Source organism: Coenobita brevimanus, chromosome 100 (genome assembly GCF_032717465.1).
Source record: "Coenobita brevimanus isolate Jiangsu-jjx chromosome 100, ASM3271746v2, whole genome shotgun sequence".
NCBI lineage: Eukaryota > Metazoa > Arthropoda > Malacostraca > Decapoda > Coenobitidae > Coenobita > Coenobita brevimanus.
This window is the reverse complement of record NC_137053.1, coordinates 58,416,080-58,426,079: the sequence shown is the minus strand read 5'-3', so window position 1 is coordinate 58,426,079 and position 10,000 is coordinate 58,416,080.

Here is a 10,000-nt window from a genome sequence, read left to right as displayed (position 1 = left end):
AGGAAAGGGTTAGAATCTCCACGACGTTCATTTTACATGGCAGAATCAAGTCACGTTTTGTTTCTTGTCGATGCAAAATAATGGGAGTGTTAAAGGTGACGTTGTTTTGCTTTAGAGTCTTTTTTGCTGCAGTCTGCAAAAACCATATTAGTAAAGCATGTAATCTATAATATATTTTTTTTTTTTTGGAGAATATTGTAGTTTATAGAAATACGAGTATGTGCTGCACTTCATTTCAGAACTAGTGCACTAAAATTTTCTCGGTCGAAAGCTCTCTCCAGTAAAGCTTGAAGCCACCAGTGCAGCTCCCTCGCGTGACGACGGCCACTTGTATATTAACTACAATAAGCAATGTGTAGTTCGTTGTGGCAGCACGGAGCGATTCGTGTCTTGGAGTTAACATATTTCCAAACTCAACAGCTTTTTTTTTTTTTTTCGTAAAGCATAACGTAATAAGTCATAATAAGTGAAATAACGTCGCCTTTGGGACTCAGTTGAATATAATAAAAAAATATATATATATCTCTGTCTGTCTTAATCTATATAATTCTCTCTCTCTCTCTCTCTCTCTCTCTCTCTCTCTACATATATATATATATATATATATATATATATATATATATATATATATATATATATATATTAGAGAGAGCGTGAGTGAAACTAATGAAAGGTTGTGATGAGACGGAACGTTGATGGTGGTGTACAGGTGTTAGGGTGCCCTGATGGTTATGGTAATGGTGATGGAAGGGGAATGGGCAACTAGGCAGGGAGGTACGGTATATTGGAAGCTAGATAGAGGGATAGGGAGGTGGGGAAAAAGACAGGAGATTGAAAAATAAGTACGGTACTGTAGGTAGGTAAGTACTTTTGAAGCCAGGGAGAGGGGAAGGGAGATAGTAAGACAAAGGGAGGTTTAGAAGTAGATAAGTTGGGGTACTGGGGGAGAGAGAGAGAGAGAGAGAGAGTAGGTATGGAGGTATATTAGGAGCTAGAGAGTGGGATAAGGAAGTAGAGTGAAAGGGAAAAAGCTAGGGAAGTAGGTAGGGAGGAATTTAGGAAGGGAGAAGGAGAGAAGCAGGAAGACAGGAAGAACGATAGTGAGATAGAAAAGGAGGTAGGAATGTATATTAAATAATTAGATAGGTAGGTAGGTAAGTAGGATAGGAAGAAGGGAAGAAAACAGAGGAAGAAAGGTAGGGAAAAGGGAAAGTAATTAAAGATTAGAAATATTGGAAAGGAATGGGAGATGGTCAAAAAAAAATCTCTAGCAGTTAATGGCCATTATCCTCATCCCTCCTCGCAAAAGTTGGTAAACTCTAAGAATTCGCGTTGCCATATTTCACTAAATGTGTGTTCGAGTTGCTTACTAAGCCCCATAAAACCCTTTAAAAGGCATAGATCCAAAAATGATAAAGGTGTCTAGGAGTATTTGCCCAATGAATAATTTTTTAAAGTCTGAAAGGAACTGATCAAGAGTTTATGTAATGGCACCAGATTGAAAAGTGTTTGGAAGAAGGAAGAAAGAAAGAAAGAAACAACAAGTACTGTATGGTCTCCGTTATATTGTGAAAAACGTTACTGAGAGAGAGAGAGAGAGAGTGAGAGTGAGAGAGAGAAACTAATGAAGGGTTATGGTGGGACGGAGCGACGATAGCTTTGGACAGGTGTTGTGGTGCTGTGATGGTTATGGTAATGGTGATGGAAGGTACACACACACACACACACACACACACACACACACACACACACACACACACACACACACACACACACACTAGTTTTCGCCATGGTGATGGTTGTTGTGATGGTGATTTTGATGGTAGTGGTGGCTGTGGTGGTTGTGATTTTGATAGCGGTGGTGTGGTAGTGATCATGGAAGTGGTGGGGGTGGTAGTGGGCAGATTTTGATGGTGGTGGTTGTGGTAGTGACTGTGGAAGTGGGAAGTGGTAGGGGTGGTGGTGGTGGGGGTGATGATGGTGATTGTGGTAGATTTCGGAAGTTGTGGTGATGCTGGTGGTGGTAGTAGTGACTGTGGAAATGGTGGTGGTAGTGATGGTAATACCAGTAGTATTGTGGTAGTAGTAGTAGTAGCAGCAGTAGTAATAGTAACAGTAGTTGTAGTAGTAATAGTAGTAGTAGGTAGTTGTGGTAGTAGTAGTAGTAGTAGGTAGTTGTGGTGGTAGTAGTAGTAGTTGTTGTTGTTGTTGTTGTTGCTGTAGCAGTAGTAGTGATATTATTGTGATATTATTGCAATGATGGTAGTTATAGTTATCGTAGTGGTAGTAATGATAATACAGGTAGTGCCTGTAGTAGTAGTAGTAGTAGTAGTGATGTTATAGCAATGGTGGTAGTTACAGTTGTGGTAGTGGTTGTGGTGGTAGTACTCAAAGCAGCGAATTAGTCGTAAATGGCCCTCAACACAGCATGATCTTGTATTTATTTATTTATTTATCCTCAAAACCGGACAGTTTGAGGGAAATTAGTGAAGTTATTTTATTTTTGCCCGATTGATTGAATGATGGTGTTGGTGGTGAGGGAGTTGATGGTGAAATGATGGTGATGGTGAGGGTGTTATTGGTGGTGATGGTGGTGAAGGAGTGGTGGATGTTGGTCAGGGAAAGGTAATGGTGGTATTGGTGATTAGATGATGGTGATTATAGTGAGGGACGTAGTGGTGGTGATGGTGGTGTAGTGAGGGAGTGGTGATGCTGATTGTGTTGGTGTAGGTGAGTTGATAGTGATGGTGGTGGTAGAAACAGATTTTGGGTTTTATGGCTTTGATGGGAGTGGTGAATGATTGTGATTCTCATTATGAAATTAGTGATGGTGATGATGATGATGATACTGATGATGATGAAGACAGAAGTACTAGTCGAGGTAAGATTTAATGATGATAGTGTGATATTGATAGACTAATTAGCAATGTTGTTTCCATGTAGAGATGGAATACTTAACCCTGCTTACTTTAACCCGGCCTCAGATTGCCACATCTCCACCTAGAATGCAGAGATGTAACAGTAGATTAACGGGAGAATATTGTACTAGTCATGAAGAAGTGCCGCGAAAGGATGTACAATCATAGTATTGTCCTCTTATGGCATTGAGCTACGTGAAACAAGCTGCAAAAGGACGAAACTCTGGGCCAGCTTAAAATGATTGAACTACGAGTAGCCTACGCATAGTTTTGAAATATTAGGTATGCTGTTGACATTTTTTACGTCACTGATATTTCGTTTTTAAGTTTCCATAGGGTATAGGTAGTAAATGTACAGGTGTGTATTGGGTATCTGTCTGTCTGTGTGTCTATCATTCTCTGTCTGCTTATCTGTCTCTGTCGATCTATTCCGTGTTTGTGTCTGTCTCTGTCTTCCCTGATGCTGCCTTCAGTGTGGAGGGGCCTCGACGGGTTCGTCTTCATTCCGGTCCCTACACAGTACCGACCCCACCCTCTACTATGCTCCACCGTCCTTCATGTGTTTGTGTGTGTGTGTGTGTGTGTGTGTGTGTGTGTGTGTGTGTGTGTTTGTGTTTATCTTATTCTGGTCCTTACTCAGTACCGACCTACCCCACCCTGAACAATACACTGCCGTCCTTCATGTGTGTGTGTGTGTGTGTGTGTGTGTGTGTGTGTGTGTGTGTGTGTGTGTGATTTCATGACCATCTGTACGTGGAATATGTCTGTGCGTGACGATGCACCACGTTCATTTAAGTCTAAGTACAGGAGAGAGAGAGAGAGAGAGAGAGAGAGAGAGAGAGAGAGAGAATCTTGTGTGTTGTTGGATTATTAGGTAAGTGGAGTAGGCAAGCTGGACGTTTGAGCCCATTCATGCATAGATGTGTGCGTGTTTGTGTGTGTGAAAACCTCCACTTATTTCATGACAGGATATTGTTGTTTATTGCTCTCGAGGGTAATTTGTGTGTGTGTGTGTGTGTGTGTGTGTGTGTGTGTCTAGTGAACCCATACATACCTCCAAACGGCTTCTAGGTTTGATAGGGTTTATAGGGGTGGTTTTCAAGGGCTTCCCAAGTCGATTTTGACCCCTCCAACCACTAAAACACACACACACACACACACACACACACACACACGGGGTTCGATATCGTGTTTGGGAATACAGAGGGAAACTTTTAAGGGGATTTGTCGCGGCAGGGAGGATGTGGGGAGGAGGGGAAGAGGGGAGTGGGGTGGGGGAGAGGGGAGGGGAGAGTGAGAGGGGGAGGGGGAGAGGAGGGAAAGTGGTGGCAGTGAGTTTGGAAGGGGAGGGAGAGAGGCAAGGCAAAGAGAGAGAGAGAGAGAGAGAGAGAGGGAGGATGAGGGGAGTGTTGGGGAGGGGGAAAGAATTGGTTATAGCGAGAGTGAAGAGGAGACAGGGGGATTGAAAGGGTAGGGGTGGTTGAAGGGGAGAGGGATGGGGATAGGAAAGTGGTGGTGGTGAGAGTGAAGTGGAGGAAGAAAGGGAAGGAATGGGGAGAAAGGGAGTATGGGAGGAAGGGCTTGGTTATAGGAAGGGATTGTGTGGAAATGGGGAAAAGGATGACAGAGAGGAGGGGGAAGGGGAGATAATTGGAAAGAACGGAAGAAGAGAAAAGGAGAATAGAGGAGGGGTGAAGCAGACCTGAAGGTAGTAGGGAAGATGGGAGAGAGGGGGTGAGAGGGGAGGGAAGGGGAAATGGAAGGATGAGGAGCGAAGGGACGGTAAGAGGCATGAGTAAGGGGAGAGGGAAGGGAAGGGTGATTGAGTGAGTGTGAGGGGAAGAGAGGAGAGAAAGAGGGAGAGGGGAAGGGAGAGAGGGAAAGCGGAAGAGAGGTGAGAGAAAGAAAGGGAGGAAGGAAGGAGGCCTAGAGAAACGAATGGAGGGAGAAGGGAGGGATTGGTAAAAGGATAAGGGAGGAATTATGAGAAAAAGGAGGGATAAGTGGGGGAGGGAGAAGGTAAGATGAAAGGGAGGGAAGGAGAAAGGAAGGGATGAGAGGGAAGTAAGAATCAGGGAGTGAAAGTGAGGGAGATTGAGGAAATGGAGTGAAGGAAGGAATTAGACAGGGAAAGGGGGATTAGAGAAAGGTATGAAAGAGAGAGAGAGAGAGAGAGAGAAAGAGAGAAGTTATGAGGGAGAAGGGTGAGGGAGGAATGGAGAAGAGGAGGGAGAGAGAGAAGGTCATGGAGATGGTTAGGTTAGTTAGGCAGGCAGGGGAAGGGGATGGTGGTGCTGGAGAGAGAGAGAGAGAGAGAGAGAGAGAGAGAGAAGTTATGAGGGAAAAGGGTGAGGGAGGAAGGGAGAACAGGAGGGAGAGAGAGAAGGTCATGGAGATGGTTAGGTCTGTTAGGGAGGCTGGGGGAGAGAGAGAGAGAGAGGTTATGAGGGAGAAGGGTGAGGGAGGAAGGGAGAAGAGGAGGGAGAGAGAGAAAGTCATGGAGATGGTTAGGTCTGTTAGGGAGGCTGGGGGAGGAGAGAGAGAGAGAGAGAGAGAGAGAGAGAGAGAGAGAGAGATTGTTAAGCTTTCTTGCCCGTTTTGTTAACTCCCCGACACACACATTCTCTCTCTCTCTCTCTCTCTCTCTCTCTCTCAACACACCGGTACTCAAACACTCGGCTCCACCCATTTACAAACACAGACACACTTTACACACACAGGCAGAGAAACACACACACACACACACACACACACACACACACACACACACACACACACACACACACAATTTTATCGAGAGAGAGAGAGAGAGAGAGAGAGAGAGAGAGAGAGAGAGAGAGAGAGAGAGAGAGCGTTTTCTTTTTTGAGGTACAACTTCAAAATAACCCCCTGATGTAATTATTTTGTCTGTGTTTACAAGTGATATTTGCTTTCTTATTTACATTAACATTTTATCTTAATAGCTCAAAATACAACATGAAAGTAGGATGTGAATTTTCAAGCACTTTCCACCCTAGAGTTTATTTATTTATTTATTTATTTTTTTTTTGAGGATTATATTTTTCTTAGGGAAGTCTGATGGAACGTCTTGGGATAGATAGAGCTTTCTTTAATCTTATAGAGCTTTCTTTAATATCTCACTACAGTACTAGGATGCTCTTTATCTTTACGGAGGTAGTAGAAATAGGTATGGAACATTGGGGGTCTTCATAGTAGGATAAAATGGTTTAAGGGGATGAATCTCTCTCTCTCTCTCTCTCTCTCTCTCTCTCTCTCTCTCGGTTATTAGATCTCCGTAATAGGATAAATGGTTTAAAGGGATAAATCTGTCTGTCTCTCTCTCTCTCTCTCTCTCTCTCTCTCTCTCTCTCTCTCTCTCTCTCTCTCTCCCCCCGCATTTTCAGTGAGTCAATATTTCGTTCCTTTTTTTTTTATTGAAGCGTACGATTTATGAGTTTATTATGCGGCTGTTGAGCACTGAGGGTAGATACGGTGAACGATTATCAGAGAGACGAGAGGAGGTTGGGGAGAGGAGGGGAAGGGAGGTGGGGGGATGGGGGAAGAAGACAGTGTGGGGTGGAGAGGTGAGGAGGAAGAGAATGTGGTGGATTTACGATTTTATCAGAGGGACGAGAGAGGGTTGGAGGCTGGGGAGAGATGGGGAGGGAAGGGAAATGGAGGTGGGGGGATTGGGGAAGAAGACAATGTGGGGTAGAGGGGTGGCGAAGAAGAAGATACTGTGGGGGTGGTTGGGAGAGGGGGGAAGAGGAGGGATGAGGAGAGGGGGTTAGGAATAGGAGGCGTGGGGAAGAAGAATGAGCGGTGGAGTTGAGAAGGGATGGGTAGAGATGAAGGGGAAGGGAGAAGAGAATGTGGGAGGTTGGGGAGGAACAGAGAGATGAGTGGGGTAGAGGAGAGTGTGGGGCGTTTGAGATCAGATGATTGAGTGGGATAAGAAGACAATGTGGGATGGAGTAAGAAATGAATATAGAGTGGAAGGGTGGGAAGAAGAGAAGGTGGGGGGAGGGTGCAGAGGGATGAGGAGAGGGGATTGGGAATATAAGAGAATATTGGGGATTGGGGAGAAGTGAAGGGGGATGAGTGGGGGAAGAAAATGTGGGAAGAGGGTTTGGGAGGGGAGGAGCGAGAGATGAATGGTTGAAGCAGAGAATGTTGGGGAGGTGGGGAGGGATGGAGAGAGATAAGTATAGGAAAAAGAAATGTTGGGGATTCGGGTGGGGATGAGAGAGGAGAATGGGGGCAGAAGAGAGTGTTTGGGGTTGAGGAGGGGTGGGGAAAGATGAGTGGGGGAAGAGGAGTTTGTTAGGAGGTGTGGGAGTGTGTGAAGAGAGAGAGAGGAGTCGGGAGAAGAGAATATGGGAAAGTGTTTTAAAAGCGGGGTTGTGAGGGAGAGGTGGGGATTTGGTGTGATGATGGAGGGGTGAGTGGAAGAGTTGTGGTGGGGATGAAGGGTAGGAGTGAGAGAAAGTAAACAGGGGCGGGATTGTGCTGAGGTAGAGGGGGTATGGAGGGAGATTAATTGTGTGTGGTGAGGAGGGGGTGTTGATGGGGGTGGAGGAGAGGAGGTGTATGAAGAAGTGAATTGGAAGGGGGGACTAATGGGGATGGAGGTGGGATTGGAGGAGTATTGTAGCGGGGGTGGATGAAGGAAGGCTGAGGGGGAGGTAAATTAAGGAAGGAGGACTATGATGGGAATGGGGAGAGGGGAGTTGGATGGGACCGTTGGCTGGTGTGGAGGAGGAGTGGAGAGAGGAAGAGGTGGAGGGAAATAATAAGACGAGGAATGGTGAGTTTAAGGGGACGAGAGAGAGAGAGAGAGAGAGAGAGAAATTTTCAGTACTTTCTAATTAGTTGGTGGTTAGGGATAGGCAGTAATAATTAATATGACTGGACCAGCATATAAGTGCAGTGTAATACTAACACAAACAACAGGGCCACTCAGTAGAGCACATGCCTCCTCCACGCCGAACAGTTCGTAAAAGAAGTATCATGGCGACCTCACAAGAAACTCTATGGAAACAAATGTCCAAATTTCTGTGGCCACCTGACACACCCCGTACTTTTTTTTTTTTGTTAGTTACCGTAATTGTGATTGTGTCCATGTACGTTGAGATATGTCCAGGTATGTTGAGATGTGATTACTTATTTTTATATTTTTCTACTTATGTTATTTTATTCCACTTTGGGGGGAGATTTTTCGAACTGGACGGGTTTGAGAAGTCCTTTATTAATCCCTCCTTGTATTAGAGGTCCATCCTATCCTAAACAAAATCGTCTGGAGGTAGAAGCACTAAAATAGGAGAAATTCGTCATGGGTGAAGGGGTTGATAGGATTTTCTGCCAACATTTTATCAAGATCTATTATTTTCCATCACGTCTGTTTATCATCCTGTCCCTTTTTGTCCCATCACGAGCGTAAGTGCCTGGGAAAAGGAAAATTGGTCCAGACACTTAATGCGTGTGAACAATTAATTTTTCTTGAGGTTAAGTAAGCGATAAACCCCAAGAAACCCTCAGATGTAAACCCTCGACATCCGTGTAGCACCGTAATCCACTTGACATCCAGGCGTCCTTTGGGTGATGCTGTAACATTATTATTATTGCTATTGTTTTTGTTATTGTTGCTTGTTATTGTTTTTATTATCGTTGTTGCTGATGTTGTAAATGACCAAAGATAGAGACAGACAGACAGAAGACAGACAGACAATAGTAATATCATAATAAATCAGTCTGAGGAAGATAAGCAAGTTAGAGTTAAGTTTTCATTGCTCTTTATAAAGCTCCTCGCCCATACACCACGCCCACCCCTCCCATACACCACTGAGAGATGCACAGACGCTTGGGACAGTGTAGTCTCTCTCTCTCTCTCTCTCTCTCTCTCTCTCTCTCTCTCTCTCTCTCTCTCTCTCTCTCTCTCTCTCTCTCTCTCTCTCTCTCTCTCTCTCTCTCATCCATGTATCCTACGTTTTTTTTATCTGTCCATTTACTCACAATTTATCGATCTGTCTCTGTCTACACGGTATTTATGTATTTACCTCTCCATTTCTGTCTCCTTTTCTCTTTCATTCTCTACATATATGTCTGCGTCTATGTTAGTATGCATTTATATAGACTTGTTTATGTATTTATGTCTATATCCATCGAGCCATTTTCCTGTCTATATCTATCGAGCCACTTTCCTATCTATATCTGTCCGTCCCTGCCCATCCAGACCCCTTCACTGCAGACACCGGGGACCATTCTCCAGAAAAGCCGGGATCAGTACGATTAGATTTTGCGTTTTATTTCGTTTTTCTTTTTTTTTATGAAGGGGGGATGAGGCGGCCATCATACAAGAGGGATGTCTTCCTGTCTGTCTGTCCCTGTCTCTGTCTGTCTGTCTGTCGTCTGTCTGTCTGTCTGTCGTCTGTCTGTCTGTCTGTGTGTGTCTCTCTCTTGCTCAAAAGTTTCAACATGAGGTCATCAGAGAGAGAGAGAGAGAGAGAGAGAGAGAGAGAGAGGTGTTTTTAAGTACAAGTAGCTATGTACGTACTAGTTGGTATGTATTTATTTCCAGTATGAATGTATGTTTATGTATATGTATTTGCTCGCCTATTTACCCCGTGCTTTTTAAATGGACCAAAGTATACTATTTACCTTAATGGTGTATAGAGGAAAAATGTAAACCACAGTATTTCACGGGATCCTTACCAGTAAATTATGACTTTGAGCGCACACACACACACACACACACACACACACACACACACACACACACACACACACACACACACACACACACACACACACACACACACACACACACACACACACACACACACACACACACGGAAGAAAAGGAAGCCCCCCAAAGAAATATCCTTGCGTAGAAATTCTCCTTGACTGAGATTCACACGTATCAACTTCTGCGTTTATATTTTAGTGTGTGATGTTTGCGGCGTATAATTAATTGCTATCGGCTTAATTTGTTCCCTAGCGTAAAGGATCACAGGGAAATTAGTCTAAAAAAATACTCCAATAATCGTGTTATTTACTGATATAAGGTAATGAGGAAGTAGTGG